General features: G+C 41.1%; 1 protein-coding gene across 2 annotated transcripts in view; it reads left to right on the plus strand.

Annotated features, from left to right (window-relative positions):
- MACROD2 (mono-ADP ribosylhydrolase 2) overlaps positions 1-22515 on the plus strand; it is a 1976756-nt gene that overhangs the window by 1815241 nt on the left and 139000 nt on the right. The window lies entirely within an intron of this gene.

Below are 22515 nucleotides of genomic sequence, written 5' to 3' on the forward strand. Positions count from 1 at the left end.
TTTGAGGGTAAGTTGCAGTTCTAGTGCCCCAACCGCCCCCCAGTTTCACTGTGTGTTTTCTACAGACATGGCCAGTGATCCTACATGAGCACAATAAAAAGGTCAAAATCAGAAAGTGCATATGGATACATTACTACCTTTAATTTTCAGACCCCATTGAAGTGTTACCAATTTCCTCAGTAATGTCCTTTGTTTCATTCTGTTGTCAAGTCCCTACTCTTCCACAGCCTTCCTGTGACTTGACTAACCTTGACGCTTTTGATGCTTACAGGCCAGTTACATTGTAGAATGTTTCCAATTTGGGTTTATCTGATGATTTTTCATGACTGGATTCAAGTTATGCGTCTTTGCAGAGCTATCACAGAAGCGATATCATGTTCTCATGGCTGATTTAGTGGTAGGGGCCCATGATTTCAACTCAGCCCATTACCAGTAGTGTTCATTTTGATTATTTGATGAAAGTGGTGTCTGTAAGACTCCTCAACTCAACTGTACAGCTACTCTTTTCTCCATTTGTGGTTAATGCATATCTTGAATGGGGGGTAGGGGGTAGGTTGAAACTAGGTCAATATCCAATTCTTCATCAATCTTACAAATTATTCATTTATTTGCTTATATCATTATGAAATCATGGTTTTCTATTCTACTCAACAGATTATAATCAATTACTATCAAGGACCCCTTCTGGGTAGCTTCTGTGTCCTTTTGACATGTCCCCATCATCTTTGAGCTCTTCCTTGCTTTGGTGTCACCAGATGCTCAAGCTCATTTTATACTTTCCCTGCCCCAGGCCTGACAGCAGTCATTTCTTCAAAGAGCTATCGTTCCGTTTAGTAGAGAATAGTATTTAGTAACCAGATCTGGGTGCTAGGTTTGTGAATCACAATTTGAGAAACATGATCTAAAGTAGAATGACCGGATGATTGTGATGGTTAAATGTGAGGACCTAGCTGGCAGGATCAAGCCTCCTCGATGACTTCCTCCAATTGCCAGAATCATCTTCCCATGGACCTTCCATTACAACTATGACCAATAGAATAAATTGCCCAACTTTGGTTAAACTGTCTGGAGTACAACGCAGCGTGGTTGTAGATAGTGGCTAATTAGCTAGTAGCTAGTATTCTAAAATGCAGAAGATGATTGGTGACCATGATACTACAAAAAGACAACTGTTTTGGGTTAATTATTGATCAACTGCCTAAGCCAGTGTTGACCAGGTTGCCTAAGCAGCTGTGGTTACACATCAGAATCATCTGGGGAGATTTTTTTAAATGACTATTCCAGTGTCCCACCCCAGACCAAGTTATCCTACCTCTGGCAGTAGAACCTAGGCAACTATGTTTGTTTAAGCACCTTGGGTGAACCCAGTATGCAGTCAAGGTTGAGAATCACATGGTTAAGTGTCCTGCTTCCTGAGAACTTGGCTCAGCCCCACTTATTCTCTCAACCCCAAGAGTATCTGTCCCGCCTGTTGATTTGGCACTTGAGGCAGCGACATGAACATTTACAGACATTTAAGGGGCCATTTAGCAAACACTTACTGTGCATTTATTCTGTGCTGGACATTGTTCTAAGCACTTCACATTGATTATCTCATTTAATCTTTATTACTATATGATTGAACATGTGCTCTAATATCCCCATTTTACAGGTGAGGAGACTGAGGCATTGAGAAGTAAAAACTTTGCAGAATGTCCCATGGCTAGAACCTCTGAGAATTCAGATCTAGAAACAAGATAGCTTGATGCCAGACCATAGGCCAGTGCTTCTCAAACTTTGGGTTTTAGAACCTAAAGTTCCTTGGGTTCTCAATGGCTTTTTGGAATCACATGGAGACTATAGAAAGAACACCGAGGGCCAGGCTCATTGAAGGAGGAGAGGGACCGGGACTCTAGATTTCTACCAGGGTCTGGAGGGCTTCTCCACAGCACAGGGAATCTGCAGGAGAAGAGGAATATGAGGATGGCTGGAGAAAGGCATGATACAGAGGAGTTTGGCAGATAGGAAAGAAGCAAAGGGCCCAAGTTACGGGGAGGTTGGAGTTAAGGGTGGATGTGGATCAGGGGCTGTATTAGGAAGGACATTGAAAACAGGCAGTTTGAACACTTGATTTCCAGAGTGTCAGGCAGCCATGTGGGTTTTATCCTCAGCAAAGTGACACGGTGCTCCTTGGATGACCTCAGTATGAAACACAAAGTGATGCTCTCTATATTAAAGCTACATCCCCAAACATAGACCTGACAGAATTTTTCACCAAGACATTTTTTTAATTTAACAAGTCATGGCATAATGCATTTGATAGAGTGGAGCTATGTGGTCAGAAGATACACATCACCACGATTTCTAGTCAAAGCTTACTGCACTATCCAATACAGAGACTAACCATATGCTTTGAATATCCAAAGCAGGGACATCAAAAGTAAATGAGAAAAGCTCAGCTTTGATTAACTATCCAAAATATCATAATCAACTAATTTAAAGAGAAGTTTTCTTTTAGAGCACATGTAAAGTTTGGGTCGGGTGAAAAATATATATTATTTTGATATGAGCATGGGGGAGCACCAAAATCTATTTGGTGTTTAGGATTTCTAGCAGACTTAATTCAGCTCTTTTGTCAAATTTGGCTTGTTCATTGTATAATAGCAAATTACCAGATTAGCAAAGGGTTAATATACACATGTAGGTATGCCCTTGAACTATCTACTCATTTTTTGTAAATATTAAAATACATCCAAGACAAAGGTAATTTCTACACTGATGGAAGGTCTCGCTGTCATTGTGGACAGTTGTTTTGCTAACTCCCCTCATTGGTGGTTCTGCTGGATAGGTGATTTCCCTGGATTAACCATTGTCACTGCCATCTGTTCCCGACATAGACACAGGGATCTAAAGGGTAGCTAGCGGTCAGGGAGAATTTTAATAAACCCTGTGTGTTCAGTCACCAAGGACCTACATTAACTGGGCTTCCTTGCCCTGGAGCCTTGGGTTGGTTAGCCAGTGCTTCTCCAACTATTTTTCATTATTCTGATTCCTATGGGAGCTGTTTTAGGCATTTTGTCCTAATTCTCTCCACCAACCATGAAATTTTAATACCACAAATATGCTATATATCTGTTATGTATCTGTTTATGAACTGTGGCTTTTTGGAGGGGAATTTTTTTGTCCTGCCAAGAACAAATGTTCTCCCCATATTGAGAAACCATGGGCTAGACCAGTGGAAGGTGTTTGCAGGAGACTGGAGGGTGGGGGGAAAGTTCTTAGGCATTCAGGCTCCTGGACCCTCGCTGCCAGACAGAAGTACCTGTGTTCCTCCAGCCAAGGCCACAGCACTTGCGGGGGGTCCTCTCCACCTCTAGCCATTGCTTGGTTTCTGTTGACCACTCCCTTCCTCCTCTCAGGCCTATGGCTGGTAATGGCTCCTGTTCATCATTGGTCCTGTGGATTTTCATTGTCCTTTATTGCTCCTCTTGCTTCTGCCCACATCTTTTAAAATATCCCTTCATTAAATTCTTCACACCCTTTTGAATGTGCCCGTGCTTCCTGCTGGGACCATGGTTGGTCTCTTCCAGCTGAAATCCCTGTCACTTTCTGCAACCAAGCCTCCAAGACGATGTCACTTCACCCACTTCCAATCTTTTCTCTTTTCTCTTCCCTTCCTGTAGTCTTGCTTTTCTTTCATTCTTTACTTAACAACATTGTTTACCCTTTAAAATGCACCTTTGTGGTATGGTTTGGTTAACTTCATCTCTCTTAATTTTCCCCTTCCTGTTGCATTTTCACTGGCCTTGCATGGGATTTTGCGTTTGGATATTAAGCCATGAAATCTTAAGCCCTTACATGCTTGAAGTTTCTCTTTCTTAGTTTTACAAACACCCAAGTCACCCTGATAAGCAGGCTGCTGAATATTTTCTCGCCACGACTTAGTGCTCTTACCTGGCAAGAGGGAATAATGTCTGCTCCAGGTACTATGCCTGCATAACAAATTACCCTAAAATTAATTGGCTTAAAATAATGACATTTATTTTGCCCACAAATCTACCCACTGAGGGGGCTCAGCAGGGTGAGCTTATTCCTAATCCACTCAGCACCAGCTGGAGAAGATCGGAAATTGGGAGATGGTATCATCCAGATGTTTGCTCACTCACTTGTCTGAGCCCTGAGCTGGGGAGACTCTAACAGTTGAAGGCTGGAGTAACAGAGTCTCTTTGGGCATCATTCTAGCTCGATGTAATCTCTCGGTGTGATCCCCCAGCATGAGGGGCTTCAGGCTGTCTGACTTCCTACACATTGACTCAGAGCCCCAAGGGTGACTCTCTCAAGGGCAAGAGCCATTTGCAATCCACATCACCTTCTGTGGCCTCATCTCAGAAGTCCCACGGTGTCATTTTGACCACATTGTACCAGTTGGGACAGTTAACAAGCCCTCCCAGGTTCATGGAGAGAGAACATAGACCCCACCTCTTGATGGAGAGTGTCAATGTCATGCTATTAAAAAAAAAAAAAAAAGTGGAATGGGATGGATATATATATATATATATATGTGTGTGTGTGTGCAGTCATTTTTTGAAAACACATTCTGCTCCAGTATCCATTATACATACATACATGCACACATACATATATAACTGAATTTTTAAAACCTTGTGGAAGGAGATTCTGACGAGACTACTAATGGAAAGCAAGCAGAGACAGGATGATATGAGTATGGAAGTCTTAATGTCCATCTTATGTAATCATGGGGCTTACAGTTCAAGAGTGGGGAGATCAAGAGTGGGTGTAGCTGGGGGGAATAAACTCTGGATTCCTGTCTGTGCTGATTGACCTTAGCAAGTCTCTGATCTCTGTCGAGCAAAGGGTTTAATCTATGTGATCTTGATGGTCTGTCCGAAAGCCCCTGGTTCTGTGAAAGGTTGAAGTTCAGTTGTGCCATCATCTACTCACTGTTTCTGTTTCTGGTTTAAAATTCCTCTCCTCTGCAATTCGCTGACTCTAAATTCTACTGCTTTTGCTGAGCAGACATTCACACTCTGCTGTCTGTGCAGCTCTGCTAAATCAAGTGTGAGCTTCACGTCGTCGATGGCACCAAGTGTTATTTCAAGAGTTATTCTTCCTTTGTGTATGAAAATTTGCATTTTGAATGTGTGCCATCAAAGGAGTAATAGGAAACTGGGGATGGTACTGTAGCCAAGTCAAAGGAACTATATATATATATATAGTAGACATATGTATAAAAAATGCCCTGCTCTTCTCCAAGAGAGAGTTTTGATGTTAGATGAGGGCATAAGAGCACTAAATCCAAAGGGTGGGGATATGAAAGAAGTGGGAAATTGACTAAAAGACAATCCCAGGGTTGTCTCTGAGCAAAGAACCTTCACGTGCAATGATACATTCAGTAGGTACTTTCTGGTGATGCTTACAGCAGAGCCAACCTGGCTGAGACCCTGAACTGGTGAGCACTACATAGGAGGCCACACTAACCAGTCCATGGGTGTTTGTGAGTCAGTAATTTTTCAGACTCCCAGAGTGACGCTTTATGTGCAACCAAGCGTGAGCACCACAAGCCACCCACCGCATAGTTTGTCTGGGCCAAGACTTCCAGATTGAAGGACAGAAAGTCAGATCCAACTGGTTTAAGCAAACCTGTATCTGAAAAGTCCAGGCGGTTCTGGGTCAGAGAATCAGTTCCATTGTGATGGGGTCTCCCATCTCTGCACCTCACTCTGTGTTGGTGCCATTTCAGACTCTCTTCTTTTGCTGGGGTGAAGATGACCACCAGTTGGCCTCTCATCCAACCCAGTGGAAAAAAAAAAATGTGCTTCTTTCTCAACCACTCCAACAAAATATCTGGAACCAAGTTTCATTGCCTCTGATTGGCCAGTCTTGGGTCAATCCAGGGCCATTCAGTGCTCTGACTAGGCCTAGGTTACACGGCAATGCAGGGACCACAGGAGCCGGGGAGAGAGGAGATCAGTTATGCTCAAAACTCTTCTTTCCCAGAAGAAAACAGGGGAACTACCAGCAGGAAGAATGAACGGTGAGCATTCAGGTCAATCATCAGGAACTATGGATCGATGAATTGCTGTGTCTTTGTTTTCTAAGATAGACAATAACAGCTAAGAGGACATAATGTTATGACCAATAATATACTTGGTTATCAATACCCTTCTTTCCATTCTTGCTTCATGATGAAAGATCACAGTGAATTTTTAGGGCATTATGGGCGTTACTGAAAATCCCACCTTGGAACCCTGGAGGTGTGGAGAGAAGCTATAGGTAAGGTGTACCCAACCAGAGGTAAGGGCCAAGGATGAGAAAAAAGCATGGCACGTGAAAGTGAACAGAGCAGAGATATAAAAAATGAAAATCCATGCAGTGGGAGAAGTGATAAAACATCAGAAGGGGAAATAAAGGCAAAGAAGAACAGACATGTGGTGACTGGCTGTGGTGGCTGTGTTTCCATAGGAAACACACTTGTGGAAAGAGATCTGTACCTCCCAAGAATAGGACTTAGAGAAAGTCAGCAGTGCTGTTAGTCTTAAGAGAGAGTGAGTTGGAAGGCTCACTGGAATCAGGCTTTTAAAATTCGCGTGTTCACTTTTTAAACGTCATTCTACATTTCCAAGTTGTTTGACAGTGGGTCAAAGGAATGCCAAAAGTACTGTTTATGAGTGGCTTTATTTTAAATGGCAGCCCCAGGCAGAGGCAAAATTTGAGCTTCTGTTTACATCTGGAAATTCCTTGGCTGGTACATTAACCTTGGCTTTGGAAGCCTGATGTTTATATATTGGCCGCCATGGGGAATTGCTTTGCTCTTGCTGCTTAAAAACTACGGATTTCCTTATCTACAGCTCATTCAGTTAGGGAAAGTTGGACCACACCATCTGCTTAGCTTTCTAATCACTTTACCAGCTCCTTGTTTTAATAACTAGTGTCCTTCAGTGTTGTTTCTGCAGGTCAAGGTTTCCTCAGGATGCATTTTAAAATAGAGGTCTTAGAAATAATGTGAAGAGCCACATTAATGGGTTTAAGACCTGGATTTTGAAATCCAGACGTCGATCTTAGGAGGCTGAATCCTGAGGCTTTACTTTTCAGCTTATTCATTGATACCGTACAGGGTTACATATGCAAATACTAAGTGTCACGAGGCAAGTTTTGAAGCAGTCTAGCTCACTGACCACAAAAATTAGTAATCTGTGAAACGTGATTAAAATATCACATCTCTCAACTACCAAAAGATGCCTTCAGAGGAAGCTACTGGATTGCCAAGAGGATGTTTACTGGGACAAAGAATGAAAACAAAGTCCTGAAACAAAAGATAGTGATGACTTCACCTTGAACCTGTGCCTAGAAAATTAATTAAATCCTAAGTTAAATATAATTCTGCATAAAATTTAATTATATGACAATGACTATTTTCATACAGTGAGCTGGGAAAGTTTTCCTGGTCCAAAGTCAGTTGGAGAGACATCATGCAGTGTGTCATGGCAGAAAGGGCACAGGCTAGAATGGCAGCCAGATCTGGGTTTGAATCCCAGCTCTGCCACTTAACTAGCCTGTAGACTTTGGGAAGTTCCTTTAAGCCTCATCTTTCTCACTGTGAAATAGGAATAATAATCCTTACTTTCTGGGATTTGGGCAAGGATTAGAAGTGCATACATATAAAGAACAAGCCTAAAGTAGGCACTCAAAAATGATAGCTGTTATCACTATTATTAGTAGTATTATTACGATTACTTCTTCTGGGTGATAGATATCCATTTTTCTCTCCCCACGAAGAAATCCAGAAAACAAAATGCTTTTTTAAGTAGCCTGAGTGTAGAATTGAAAACTGACTCAGTCCAGTAAAATCATATCTGGGGCAGGGAGGAAGTCTTGCTCATTTCCCAGAAAAAGTATGGTCAAATTATTTTTTTCCTGCCATGTGTATTCTTTCCCTAAAGAGATTTCAAACTTTTACTTTCCTCTGCGTAGAACACTCCTGGCCATTTATCTGTTGTTATCCGTTCAGTAAGTCTGCCATTATTTCTTCAACAGGTGCCAGCAAAAAGAATCATAAGCCCTTATGAGCTAACAGTGAAGTTTCAGCCAAGAAAAGAAATAAAAAGCCAATTTCCTGAAAAATGTAACATACATAGCTTGGAATATACTTGTTTGTTTGTGTCTTTCTTTTTAGTTTATAGAACAGTCTTTGCTCTTTATGTTGAAAAACTGTCAATTATTACTGGCTGTTGGCCCCTTTTTCATCTTCAAGGTAATAGACTTCTACTGTAAAAAGAAAGAAATACTGAGCACAAGTGCAGCCATAAAGTCTCACATATATTTACCTCTAAAAGTGAAAGGGCTTATAGTATTTTAGAGAAACAACATTTTTTTTTTTTAAATTTATTTATTTATTTATTTTAGCTGTGTTGGGTCTTCATTTCTGTGTGAGGGCTTTCTCCAGCTGCGGGGAGCGGGGGCCACTCTTCATTGCGGTGCGCGGGCCGCTCACCATCGCGGCCTCTCTTGTTGCGGAGCACAGGCTCCAGACGCGCAGGCTCAGTAGTTGTGGCTCACGGGCCCAGTCGCTCCCCGGCATGTGGGATCTTCCCAGACCAGGGCCCGAACCCGTGTCCCCTGCATTGGCAGGCAGATTCTCAACCACTGCGCCACCAGGGAAGCCCAACATTTTTTTTTAATACCAGGCACTCTGTAAATATTTGTAGGTGACCATGAATGAACAAATGGATAAGCAAAGGAACAAGGGGAATTTGCCATGACTGCAAATCATTTCTCTTGAATGAAGCATACTGCTTGCTTTCCTGGAAAAAAAAAAAAAAAAGTTAAATTAAGATAAATCATTGTTGAAAGAGTGCTTTAGGGACTAAAAGAATAGAGAATATGGTAATAAAACATTGCTCCCCAAAGCAGAATGTGGTAGTTACAGTTACAGGAAACCTATTAATCCCTTTCTTTTCTAGGATTGCATGCCTGTGTGTAATTTAGGTTTTGAAATCTTCCTTTTCCTGGGCAGAGAATAACCCCCAGAATATCAGACCTGTGGTTATTTGACAACAGCTAAATCTACCCCAGAGCAATTTCTGTTATCCTTATTAACAAAGATCTTTGGGAGGTGAAGGGCATTTCAGGCTAATCAGCAATGAATTTGTTAGCGTGTGTTCCAAATGCTTAAAAGGAGGTGGGAATCAAAGTATGGACATAATCTGAGGGTAGTTAGACTGGATCTAAATCTCACTTGATTAGTGGGAATTTGGTACATTTCTTAACTGGAAACCACAATTGCCTTATCTAAAAAATGAGGAAAGGATGGACTCCATCTCACAGTAGTTTGGGTGAGGATTAAGTGAGATAATGCATGTGAAGCATTTAGCACAATGCCTAAGTACCACTACTGTGATCTCTTTGTACTCACACTTCTGACACCAAAATGTGTAAGCTTTTTCCTTGCACCAACCAATTCTCCGGCTCTCCAACGTCACCAACTGGCTGTTCAACAACTTAATTCGATTCTTACACCAAGTACCCACAGTTAGGATCAGACCCCACAAGTTAAGGGCTCAGTCCCACAAGACTACCCCCACCCTAGATGCCAACTGCAGGTCAGGGCAACCTGTACTTCTGACTGACCAGCTATCAAGTAAGGAGATCCTCACAATCCCCTCCTTGGGTTTGATGCTTTGCTAGAACCACTCACAGAACTCAAGGAAAACAGGGTACTTACTGTTACCAGTCTATTGTAAAAGATACAAATGAAGAGTGAGGTTCAGGGTGAGGTCCAGATGGGTCCCAAGCACAGGAGCTTCTGTGGATTTGGGGTATGCCACCTCCCAGCATGTGGATGTGTTCACCAATGTGGAAGCTGTCCAAACCTCATTGTTAGGGTTTTTATGGAGGTTGCATTACGTAGGCATAGTTGATTAAATCATTGGCCATTGGTGAATGGACTCAATCTCTAGCCCCTCTCCCCTCCCCAGAGGTTGGGAGTGGGGCTGAAAGTTCCAACCCTCTAATCACATAGAGTCCTCTTGCAATCAGCCTCCATCCTTAAGTCCGCCAAGAGTCACCTCATTGGCATAAGCTCAGGTATGGTTTATTATGGATCACAATAGTTGCTCCTATTAACTCTATCACTCAGGAAATTACTCAGGGGTTTAAGGAGCTCTGTGCCAAGAACTGGAGATGAAGATCAAATAAATATTTCTCAGTATATCACAATATCACGCTAAGTCATATTAAGTGTTCAATACATGAAAAACAACTGATGGCCAAACCAACCTTTACATGTTTTGAAGCCAAGTGTCAACAGAGATCATTTCTGAATGTCTACTTACATAAGTCTGGTTCTCTCTGTTCTACACATGTGAGGGCTAGATCAGATATGGGGAAATGCCATTTCACACCCACAGCTCTTTGAGCTAAAGGTGTAGGGGTGGGGGGTGGGAGAGAGACAGGTTGGAATACTGTCTGCTGGCAGTGATGTCCCAACGTGCACCGGGCAGGGGAAATAAAGAAAGGGTAGAAGAAGGACAGGTGAAGTAGAAGAAAATGGAGGTAAGTTTGGAGGGGAGGTGGGAGAAAGGCTGCAGGGGTGAGCAGCTCAAATTGCTACAATTCTCTGTAGGCAATATTGGGATTTCTTGCAAGGAAACCCACTGTTCTGGACTTAGAAACTAAATATCAGTTTCCATAAAAGAGGAAGGACTCGATGGACTGGGCTGGACCATGATGAGCTGCAGTCTATGAAGATACAAATAGATCGCAAAAGGAAAAGGGCAACAATGCATTAAAATGGACTCAACCCCTGGTGGGTCCTTCATACCCACAGCTGATTGAAGGTGAGATAAACCTTTGTAACATAGTATTTGTGGCATCTACTCAGCTCAATGTCCCCATATACTCACCACACCTTCCCCCACACACCCTCTCTTGGGGAGGCTGGCTCTGGGTACTTTCTTTCTGAACTTGTGGTCAGAGACCACAGTTCCTCCCCATGTGGGTCTCTCTATAACCTGATCTGTATACTCGTGACATGAGGATACGTGCTCATGTCCTGTCTACAGGAAGCTGGCTTCCTGCAGAGCAAATGACCCAAAAGAATGAGAGCATATGCAAGGTGGGAAGTGGCAGTCCTTTTATAACCTAATCTCAAAAGTGAAATACCATCCCTTCTGCTGTATTCTATTAATTATAAGCAAGTCCTTAACAAATCCAACATGCACTTAAGGGGAGGCAAATTAAGCTCCACCTCTTGATGGGAGGAGTATCTAAAAATTTGTGGGCAAATTTTTTAAAACCGCCATAATCCCAAAGGGCTTCCTAATTTCCTGTTCCAAGACTTCCTACATCATGGCTGTGTCTCTGCCCTTGGATTCTTTGGAACCCCCCTCAAATATTAAATCCCCTTATTGACTTAAGCTGATGTTTAATCAGAAGTCATTTTCAAAACAGCCTGAGGTCTTGGAATCAGTGAGAAGATGTCAGAAACAGGGACTTTGCTGCCTTGCAGAAAGTGATGTCTTTGGTAGATTGGAGCTGGTCGATGGTTATCTGAACGGTGGATCAAGCCAATTCCTATGCCACATGGATAATCGCCCCTCCACCAGGCGTTCAGATGTGTGGTTTTCAGATGTGTAGGCTGGCTGAGTCATCTCCCACTATTTCATCCGGTTGATCTAAAGCAGGAGGCAGCACACTTCTATAAAAGACCAGATGGGAAATATTTGGGGCTTCACATGCCACATATGGTCTTTGTCACATATTTTTCTTTGTTTTTATTACAACCCTTTAAAAAATGTAAAAACCATTCTCGGCGTGCAGGCTGTACAAAAACAGGCCTGTGGGCTGGAGTTTGCTGACCCCTGCTCTAAAATAATCATGGAAGGATGCTTATCGTGTCCTCGGGAAATATTTAGATGTGCTTCTCCACACCCCCAGCCGTGATAACAGAGTATCCTTTCTATGTTTCTAATTTATCTTGCTTGAGGTGAAGAGCTGCAGAGTCCTCTTTTCAGGTTGGATACCTTTTACATAGGATTCCTCTCGTTCCTTCAGGGAGACAAACGGGTTCAAAAATTAAGTGACTAAAGTGATTAATGTGGTACTGTCAGAAAAGAATTATGGACCTGTAGGGTTATGGTCTCTCAGAGGACTTATTTCTCGTTTCTATCCATCACGTGAATAACAATAACCTTCTCCAACAAGCAGAATGAAGAATGTATGGGCTGCCAGTAAGTGTCCCTTACTGCTCGCCAAATATTGGCACCACAAAGACTTTATACAGCAATGGTGATGTTTAGGGAATTTGTGTCAGATCTGGCTTTTAATGGGGAAAAATAATCCGGTCTCATACTTTGACTTTTGGGTCTTCGCTGTTTTCTCTAATATCAGCATGCTTCATGGGTGACATTGAAAACACGCACACAAACACACACACACACACACACACACACACACACATATCCTGTGTCTTTATCAGCAACTGGAATCAAAATCCTTGGATAAGAATTCTTTTTTTTTAAAGTCTGCATTTTAATTTTACCAGAGCATTAGTAAAAATGTATTACTTAGCCCATGAGTCAACAAAAGATAGTGAGTTAACGTATAAATATGATTAATGAATTCGTACTAGAAGAGGCAAAAAGGAAAAAAAACTAAAGGGAGAAATTAAAAGCTGTTCATCATATTTCATGTTTCAGATAGCCCCAGATAAGTAGTACTGCTTTCTTATTTTACTACTATGCCCAAACTCGTATCACCACAAAATTGCTAAACTGGGGTGCTCTATGAAAACCATACAGGAAAACATGGCAAACTCTCGCAAGAGTGTGGGGTTTTGGCTATGATAAAGGAAGATGTTTAAGGCAGCAGTGAATCTCTGCTTCCTAATCATAATAACCGCAGTCTTAAGTCTTTGTTTAACCCTCTTAAAACTTACCTGTAGAACGTATTATTAGTTGTAATTAAAACGGACCAAAATAATAATTTAATTAGTTTTCATAGGACAGACTTTGAAGGATCATCTTTCATTCTGGAATATATAATGTTTCTTCCTGTAATTATTTGTTCCTCTCAATTATTCCAATCATACATTTAATAGCCAGTTTTAGAGGAAATTATTCACTTGCTATTCGTTTGGATGGTTCGAAGGATTAAATGCCTATATTTGAGTATTTGTCCAGACATTGTCATGTGATCAGAAAAACTTTTCATCTAATTTGACATGTTTTTGATTGACATTGTCAGGCACAAGGCAGCATTCATTCCACTGAGTTTTCTGAAGAAAACATTCACAGCGTTAAGTGTTAACTCAAGCCGTTTTGACACTTCTAGAAGGTACAAATTCTCTGGGATAAAACAGGGAAATCGGTTCCACCAAGTCCAGAATCATCTGACATTTGTAATTCGAACTGGGAGAGGTAGAGTCATTTATTCTCATAAACAAACTGCCAAGAAGATGGAAAGTCCTAAAAACCTTTCTCAAGCTGCTGTTGTGCGCGTGTTCTCTTGTGGTCCTCCTGACGGTTACTGCTGCATCATCCTGCTACCATCAAACTGTTTCTGTCTGTTGCTCCCTGCTGCAGCCTCTGCCTTCTCATGGGATTCCATTTGTTTAAGTGGGAAGGGGCTCTATATATTAAATGACTGTCCCTAGAACCCATGGGAGGGGAGAGGCCATTGGCCATTAGGCAGACTGATTTCCATTTTGAATGCATGCAGTCACTTACAGAGGATTCTCTTCTCATTGATCACAGGCTGTCTGATATATGTTTTTACCAAACATATTTCTGTGGCGAGGAGACAGCTGGAATTCTTTCGAATTATCCAAAAAAAAGGGCATTGGATAAGAGCAGACTTCTGCAAATTGACCACTTTGGCAGAAAGAACAAAGCACATGCCAGAATACTGTACAGCTAGAGATTCATGTGTCGTTTTATGTCTGTAGCATGGTGCATACTGGCAATACTTAATTGTCTGTGGCCTACTCTGCCACCGGGAGAGAAGAAACAAATGTTCCTATTTGTCTTTCGATGTGGCTTCTGATATTTACATTGACTTGTCTAAAATAACATCAGCCACCCTAGACAATTTTTGCCTAGTCCTTGAGTCTGTTGACTACTTGTTTCAGGTGGCTATTAAGAATGTTATTATCATCTCAAGGAAATGATTCACTGCCAACAAGTATTGCCCTGGCACAGGAGAAATAGAGATAACATTGGGAAGAGAACATAAAGAAAATATATGTAGAATTTTATTTATTCAAAGAGAAGTAAGACCCCAGTAACTCTTTTTGGAATATGCCTAATAGTAATTTGGAGGTATTTCAATTCAAGACCAGGAGACCTTGATTCTCAGTATTGTAATTATAGTACTAGTGTTATAGTTAGGAATACTAGGTAATTACAGTGTTATCAGCAGACTTGGGAGAGGTGATGAGTTAATTACTAAATAGAAGTAATTTACACTAAATTGAAAATGACAGCTGATGCCTTCTTAAAGCACGGCTTGATGGGAAAGAAAACATGAGGATGTGGACACATGTAGGAAAAGGAGAAATTACAGTAGGTCTGGAAATCATAGAATGTATGCAGAAATGGGATAAAGGAGGCTGGAGTTCTCCTTTTGCTTAGGCTGGAGAAGAGGGCTCACAGCAGGATGTATTCCTATTTGTGACATAAAGAGAATGATATAGGAAGCAACTATTTCAGACCATCAGTCAAAACATACAAACCAGACAAAGTTACAAAAGAGAAAAACAGAAAGCTAACCAGGAATTTCAGCAAGTAGCATAACTTTATTTTAAAAATGACCACATTACTTTTTTGAAAAGTCTTATACAAATTTTCCAAATATTATTTTAGAAGGATTTCTACTGGACTATTTTTCCTCTCCATCTGCTTGGCTTCACTTCCTTTCTACTGAAACATCTTTACAACATATCTCATGGGCACCTTACATCAGCATGTTCCGCTTTGTTTCCCAGGTTCAGTAATAGCTCCCCAACCTCCAGTGTTCCCAGGCCATATGCTTCGGTGGGATTCCAGCATTAGAGCATCGTGATGAACAGATTTCACTTGGAAGCAGATGACCAAGGCTCAAATCCCGTTTCCATTCCCTACTAGCTGTAGAACCTTTGAAAGAGTTATTTAAAATAACAAACATCATTTCCTCACCTATAAAATAGAATAGTTGTCATGTCTGTATCAGGAAGTTGTTATGAGTGTTAAATGGGATAATTTTGAGCTCTTACAGTAGAGGCTGGAACCACTCTTCATCCTTCATGCCTCCAACTACTCACCAAAGCCAGTTGATTCTATGCTTGAATATCTCCTCATTCCATCCTGTTCTCTCTCTCTTCACCTGCCACCCCTTTATCTCAGACTTCTATCATCTCTTGTCTGGAGTATTTTAATCAATTCCATATGGGTCACTTATCTGGTCCTGCTACCCCATCAATACATACTCCACAAAGCAGCCATGTGAGAGAGAACCCTTCCATGGCTCCCTAGTACCCTCCATGGAAGCATCTGCCTCCTTAGCAAAGGGTACAAAGCCCTTTGTAATAAGACCGCTAGTTCTTCATCTGGCTTCTCTCCGTGCTCCACTCCCCTTGCTGACAGTGCTCCAGCAGTGACTCCCAATCGCACATGCTCACTCTCACCTCTAGCCCTGTTCCCCACCTTGGAACATTCCCTCTCCACAATAATTCCTCCTACTACATTTGCCTGCGTAGCTCTCACTTAAGCCAAGCTTGTGGCCCTCACCATCTAAGCTTCACTCCCTTTGGCCACCCCAAGTCTTCAAAGATGCTGGGGTCTCATTTATGATAAAAGCCCTGCAGAAAGTAGGCATAGAGGGAACTTTCCTCAACATAATAAAGGCCATATATGACAAACCCACAGCCAACATTGTCCTCAATGGTGAAAAACTGAAACCATTTCCACTAAGATCAGGAACAAGACAAGGTTGCCCACTCTCACCACTATTATTCAAAATAGTTTTGGAAGTTTTAGCCACAGCAATCAGAGAAGAAAAAGAAATAAAAGGAATCCAAATCGGAAAAGAAGAAGTAAAGCTGTCACTGTTTGCAGATGACATGACACTATACATAGAGAATCCTAAAGATGCTACCAGAAAACTACTAAAGCTAATCAATGAATTTGGTAAAGTAGCAGGATACAAAATTAATGCACAGAAATCTCTTGCATTCCTATATACTAATGATGAAAAATCTGAAAGTGAAATTAAGAAAACACTCCCATTTACCATTGCAACAAAAAGAATAAAATATCTAGGAATAAACTTACATAAGGAGACAAAAGACCTGTATGCAGAAAACTATAAGACACTGATGAAAGAAATTAAAGATGATACAAATAGATGGAGAGATATACCATGTTATTGGATTGGAAGAATCAACATTGTGAAAATGACTCTACTACCCAAAGCAATCTACAGATTCAATGCAATCCCTATCAAACTACCACTGGCATTTTTCACAGCGCTAGAACAAAAAATTTCACAATTTGTATGGAAACACAAAAGACCCCGAATAGCCAAAGCAATCTTGAGAACGAAAAATGGAGCTGGAGGAATCAGGCTCCATGACTTCAGACTATACTACAAAGCCACAGTAATCAAGACAGTATGGTACTGGCACAAAAACAGAAACATAGGGCTTCCCTGGTGACGCAGTGGTTAAGAATCTGCCTGCCAATGCAGGGGACACAGGTTCGAGCCCTGGTCTGGGAAGATCCCACATGCTGCGGAGCAACTAAGCCCGTGAGCCACAATTACTGAGCCTGCGCGTCTGGAGCCTGTGCTCCGCAACAAGAGAGGCTGCGATAGTGAGAGGCCCGCGCACCACGATGAAGAGTGGTCCCCACTTGCCGCAACTAGAGAAAGCCCTCGCACAGAAACGAAGACCTAACACAGCCATAAATAAATAAATTAATTAATTAAAAAAAAAAACAGAAACATAGATCAATGGAACAGGATAGAAAGCCCAGAGATAAACCCACGCACATATGGTCACCTTATCTTTGATAAAGGAGGCAAGCAGATACAGTGGAGAAAAGACAGCCTCTTCAGTAAGTGGTGCTGGGAAAACTGGACAGGTACATTTAAAAGTATGAAATTAGAACACTCCCTAACACCATGCACAAAAATAAACTCAAAATGGATTAAAGACCTAAATGTAAGGCCAGACACTATCAAACTCTTAGAGGAAAACATAGGCAGAACACTCTATGACCTAAATCACAGCAAGATCCTTTTTGACCCACCTCCTAGAGAAATAGAAATAAAAGCAAAAGTAAACAAATGAGACCTAATGAAACTTAAAAGCTTTTGCACAGCAAAGGAAACCATAAACAAGACCAAAAGACAACCCTCAGAATGGGAAAAAATATTTGCAAATGAAGCAACTGACAAAGGATTAATCTCCAAAATTTACAAGCAGCTCATGCAGCTCAATAACAAAAAAACAAACAACCCAATTCAAAAATGGGCAGAAGACCTAAATAGACATTTCTCCAAAGAAGATATACAGATTGCCAACAAACACATGAAAGAATGCTCAACATCATTAATCATTAGAGAAATGCAAATCAAAACTACAATGAGATATCATCTCACACCGGTCAGAATGGCCATCATCAAAAAATCTACAAACAATAAATGCTGGAGAGGGTGTGGACAAAAGGGAACCCTCTTGCACTGTTGGTGGGAATGTAAATTGATACAGCCACTATGGAGAACAGTATGGAGGTTCCTTAAAAAGCTAAAAATAGAACTACCATACGACCCAGCAATCCCACTACTGGGCATATACCCTGAGAAAACCAAAATTCAAAAAGAGTCATGTACCAAAATGTTCATTGCAGCTCTATTTACAATAGCCAGGACATGGAAGCAACCTAAATGTCCATCGACAGATGAATGGATAAAGAAGATGTGGCACATATATACAATGGAATATTACTCAGCCATAAAAAGAAACGAAATGGAGTTATTTGTAGTGAGGTGGATGGAGTTAGAGTCTGTCAAACAGAGTGAAGTAAGTCAGAAAGAGAAAAATAAATACAATATGCTAACACATATATATGGAATCTAAGGGAAAAAGAAAAAAAAAATGGTCATGAAGAACCTAGTGGCAAGATGGGAATAAAGACACAGACCTACTGGAGAATGGACTTGAGGATATGGGGAGGGGGAAGGGTAAGATGTGACAAAGTGAGAGAGTGGCATAGACATATATACACTACCAAACGTAAAATAGATAGCTAGTGGGAAGCAACCGCATAGCACAGGGAGATCAGCTCTGTGCTTTGTGACCACCTAGAGGGTTGGGATAGGGAGGGTGGGAGGGAGGGAGATGCAAGAGGGAAGAGATATGGGAACCTATGTATATGTATAACTGATTCACTTTGTTATAAAGCAGAAACTAACACACCATTGTAAAGCAATTATACTCCAATAACGATGTTTAAAAAAAAAAAAAAAAACAAAGATGCCAGGGTCTTTCCCACATAAGGGCCTTTGGACATGCTCTTCACTCCACCTGGAATACTCATCCATCTCTCCCTTTTTGCCTTATTCATTTCTACTGATTAATTTCACATAGTAAATGCCTTAATTTCTCAGCTCAAATGCCCTTTCCACAGGGAAGCCCTCTCTGATGACCTTAGAAGCCCTCGCCTCTACTAGCATTTATCATGATTGGGGACAATATGTTTGTGTAATTATTTGATTTAAAAATGTCTTAGATCAGGTTCCCTAGAAGCCCACCCTAAGACAAACATTCAAGGGCAAGCAGTTGATTTGGGGAGTGATTCCAGGAAGCACCAGGAGGGAAGTAGGGATGTGAGACAGGGAAGGGAAGGAGAGAAATGCAGGACTGGGTCCTGCAGGAGGACGCTGGGAGACCATGTGGGAACCTCAGAGTCGTCCCACTCAGGGGGCATGGAAGCAGGTGTTAATTTCCTACTCCTGTCCATCATTGGTTGAGGGCTGCTTCCAAATTGGCCGTACAGGACAAGTATCCTGTTGAGACTAGAAAAACCCCTATGGCAGAGTGCCACATGTGTTCACAAGGAGAAGCCACAGACACAGGGGTTCGCGGAGATCAGAGGAGGGGCCCAAGGGACAACGATGGGGATTTGACAGCTTCCACTTCAGTATCTATCCGCTGCACTGGACTCCCAGCTCCATGGTTCCATTCCTGACCAATTATCTCGAGAGTAGCACCATGCAAGAGAATTATAATGTGACCCATAAATGTATATATAATTTTTACCTTTTTTAAATTTTGAGAAAGTTTTTTTAATTTTGAGAAGCAATGTTTTTTCAAAAGGTAAGAGAAACAGGCAACATTAATTGTAACTCTATATTTTATTTATCCCAATATAACCAAACTATTGTCATTTCAACATGTAGTCAATACAAAAATTGCTAATATTTTATATTCTTTTGTGCTGTCTTCAAAACCAGATGTGTAGTTGTCATTTACAGCACATCTCAACTTGGACGCACCACATTTTTAGTGCCCAATAGCCATTAACTAGCTTAATATCTATTAAGTAAATATTTGGTTAAAACCATTACTGGAATTCCACCATTTTTAAAGGAGATAGAATACATATATATAGCACTGTTGTTTGTATAGTTGATAGTAAGCTTAGGAGTGGTTGTCAAGTTTTGTCATCTATAGGATTATTTTTGAGTTAGGGCACATGTTTATAAAAAGTTCATTTTGAATTGTGGAAAACCCAAACATTGCTTTCACCCTAAAGCTCAAAATATCAAATCAGCGTCTTAAAATTTTTATTTTCACCACTTAAAATAGCATGTTTCAACACTGAAGGAGCAACCATTTTAAAGGGGGGAAAGGATAGAAACACGAAAATGGAGGTTTTAACTTCCCATTGTAAGTGGACCTTGTGCAGCTTCACGTATATGTGTATTGAATTGTCACCTCCCCAAGGGACACTTGTACTCAGCACATGTACCTCTTCAATCAGTGATTTCCCAAAGAGCCATGTGGACAAAGCAAAGTGGATAATCGAAGCACTTAGTCAGATATTTCTCATTTAATTCAGCTGAAATACCCAACATTTATTGAGATCTACCTATATGAGATAAAATGTTATGTTTCTCTCTGGATTTCCTCAAGCTTTAATTTCACCTTCTGCAGGAAGGTACCTCTCAGGAAACCACTCCATCCATCTTTCTTTGGTGAACTCCCAAAGGGAAAGTCTTTTGTCTTTCAAATAACCTAATTTATTCCCTCTCCGCCATCTTGAACTTTGTAGGTACTCAGCAAACGTTAATTCATGACAAAGATGCCTAACAGCTTTTGAATTTATTCATGGGATGATTCTTCTCTCAGAGAACATCTTTATGTATTTTCTGTTCTTCAACAAAAAAGCAAAACAGTGTTTTGTCTTGCCAGTTCTGTATTTAACATCTGCACAGAGCACAATGTGTGCCTGTTTTAAACAAAATGTGTAGGCACACCAGTTATCTCAATTCAGAAACATAAATGAAAATAGCGAGAAATATAATTTTTAGAAGGAAATTTAACCTGAGGGCTTAAAGTTAGCGAAAAAGTGCAATTGTTGTTTTGTTTGAGAGAGAGCAAAAGAAGCCCATTATTGTGCTAAGCTTTATTTTGGTCATAATTTTCCCAGTTATGATGTAGACACCAGGTTATATTTTACTACCTGAAAACCAGTGTAATATATAACCATGAACACCAGCATAAGTTGATTTCTAACCCTAGTTGCACCATGAATTCATTGGAAAACTTATGGAAAGTTGCTTAATTCCCCTTTGTTGGTTTCCTATTCTTTAAAAAAGAAAAACCACATTAATATGTTTCTTATTATTGTCATTCCTTAATGGTTATTGATTGTGTTTTGTATCTCTGTGAGGCATTGCAACTTCCCCAGGGAAGACTGTGCTAATGAATAGTGTTTGTAAAGTACTTGGAAATCCTTGGATTAAAAACTAACCATATCAGAGTAAAAGTATTTGTACTAATATGCCATATGGGAGAACTGTATGTTATCTATTAAGAGGGGATGTGTGATATTGAAAATAGTTCTCTGGTGCATTGCCTTGTGCTATTTTTATACCAAGATATGCCACTAGCAAGTTTTGGTATGCTGGGATCATACCTTCCTTGTGGAAATGCTATAAAGTTCAATCCTGTGGCAGATATTTGTTGAGTTTCTTATTGTATACTTGACACTCTACTTACCAACCTACAAAATATATGGAAGAGACAGTTGCATGGTACAGTCTTATGCGTTTCCTTTCCTTGAACTTGCATCACATTTAGGTCTCCTTTAACAGATACATATACTTTAAAAATAACAGGTTTAATCAGCGGATCAGCGGTCCCCAACCTTTTTGGCACCAGGGACCGGTTTCGTGGAAGACAATTTTTCCATGGACGGTGGGCGGGGGAGGATGGTTCAGGCGGTAATGCGAGTGATGGGGAGAAATGGGGAGCGGCAGATGAAGCCTCACTCGCTCGCCTGCTGCTCACCTCCTGCTGTGTGGCCCGGTACCTAACAGGCTACAGACTGGTACTGGTCCGCAGCCCGCGGGTTGGGGACCCCTGGGTTTAATTATTTCCTCTTCCCCCTAAACACACAAATAGGCTGTTTTGGGACATTCTTGGAAAGAGGTAGGACCAGATGATGGTCTTCTCTGTCCTAAAATTGAAGACCAGCCATGGGTCTTACACAGCCTCTGTGAATGTGGTGTGGTTGTAACACTATTTGAGTTTATTTTGAGTGAACTGCTACTAGCGGCCAGGAGAGCACTGCTCAGCATCTCCCCAAATGGGCTCTGTGTGCCCCACACCATTCCCGGGGGGTTCTAAGTCATCAATCTGGATAACTGCATTGTAACAAGTTCCACACATAACCTCCACTGGCCTGGGGAAGGCATTCCTTCTGTAAGGTAACTGCTCCAGTAAGAAGACAAAATGGTGACAGGTGTATTGTTACTAGAGCCTGGGCTCTGTGTCTAGGCTACCTTTCTTAAAAACTTCTGCCCCACATGATGTAGGAACTTCATATTTCATAAGTAACCTGAGGAACGTGGAACAGGAAGTAATTTTCCCCTTTTTCCGTGATTCATTTGTGAAGTAACCATGCAAGGCCAGGTAAAAGATGGGCATGTCTCATTAATTCACAAATATTTATTGAACAGCGTATGCTCCGTCTAGGTTCTTAGGAGACAACAGGCAACGAAGCAAAGATCCCTGCTTTGGTGGAGCTTACACTCAATTAGGGGCAGATATGTGTAAACAATGAACGTAACACCTACCTAAATTAAATACTAGAAGGTGATGGATGATTGAAAAAGACAAAAATAAAAAACAGATCAGCGTGGGAATGGAGTGTGTGGGGATGGGGAGATGTTGCAATTTTAAGTGACATGTTCAGCACAGTTTGAAAAGGGGGATGTTTGAGCAAAGACTTGAAGAACCTGGGGGAAAAGCAG

The sequence above is a fragment of the Balaenoptera ricei genome, chromosome 15 (assembly GCF_028023285.1).
Source record: "Balaenoptera ricei isolate mBalRic1 chromosome 15, mBalRic1.hap2, whole genome shotgun sequence".
NCBI lineage: Eukaryota > Metazoa > Chordata > Mammalia > Artiodactyla > Balaenopteridae > Balaenoptera > Balaenoptera ricei.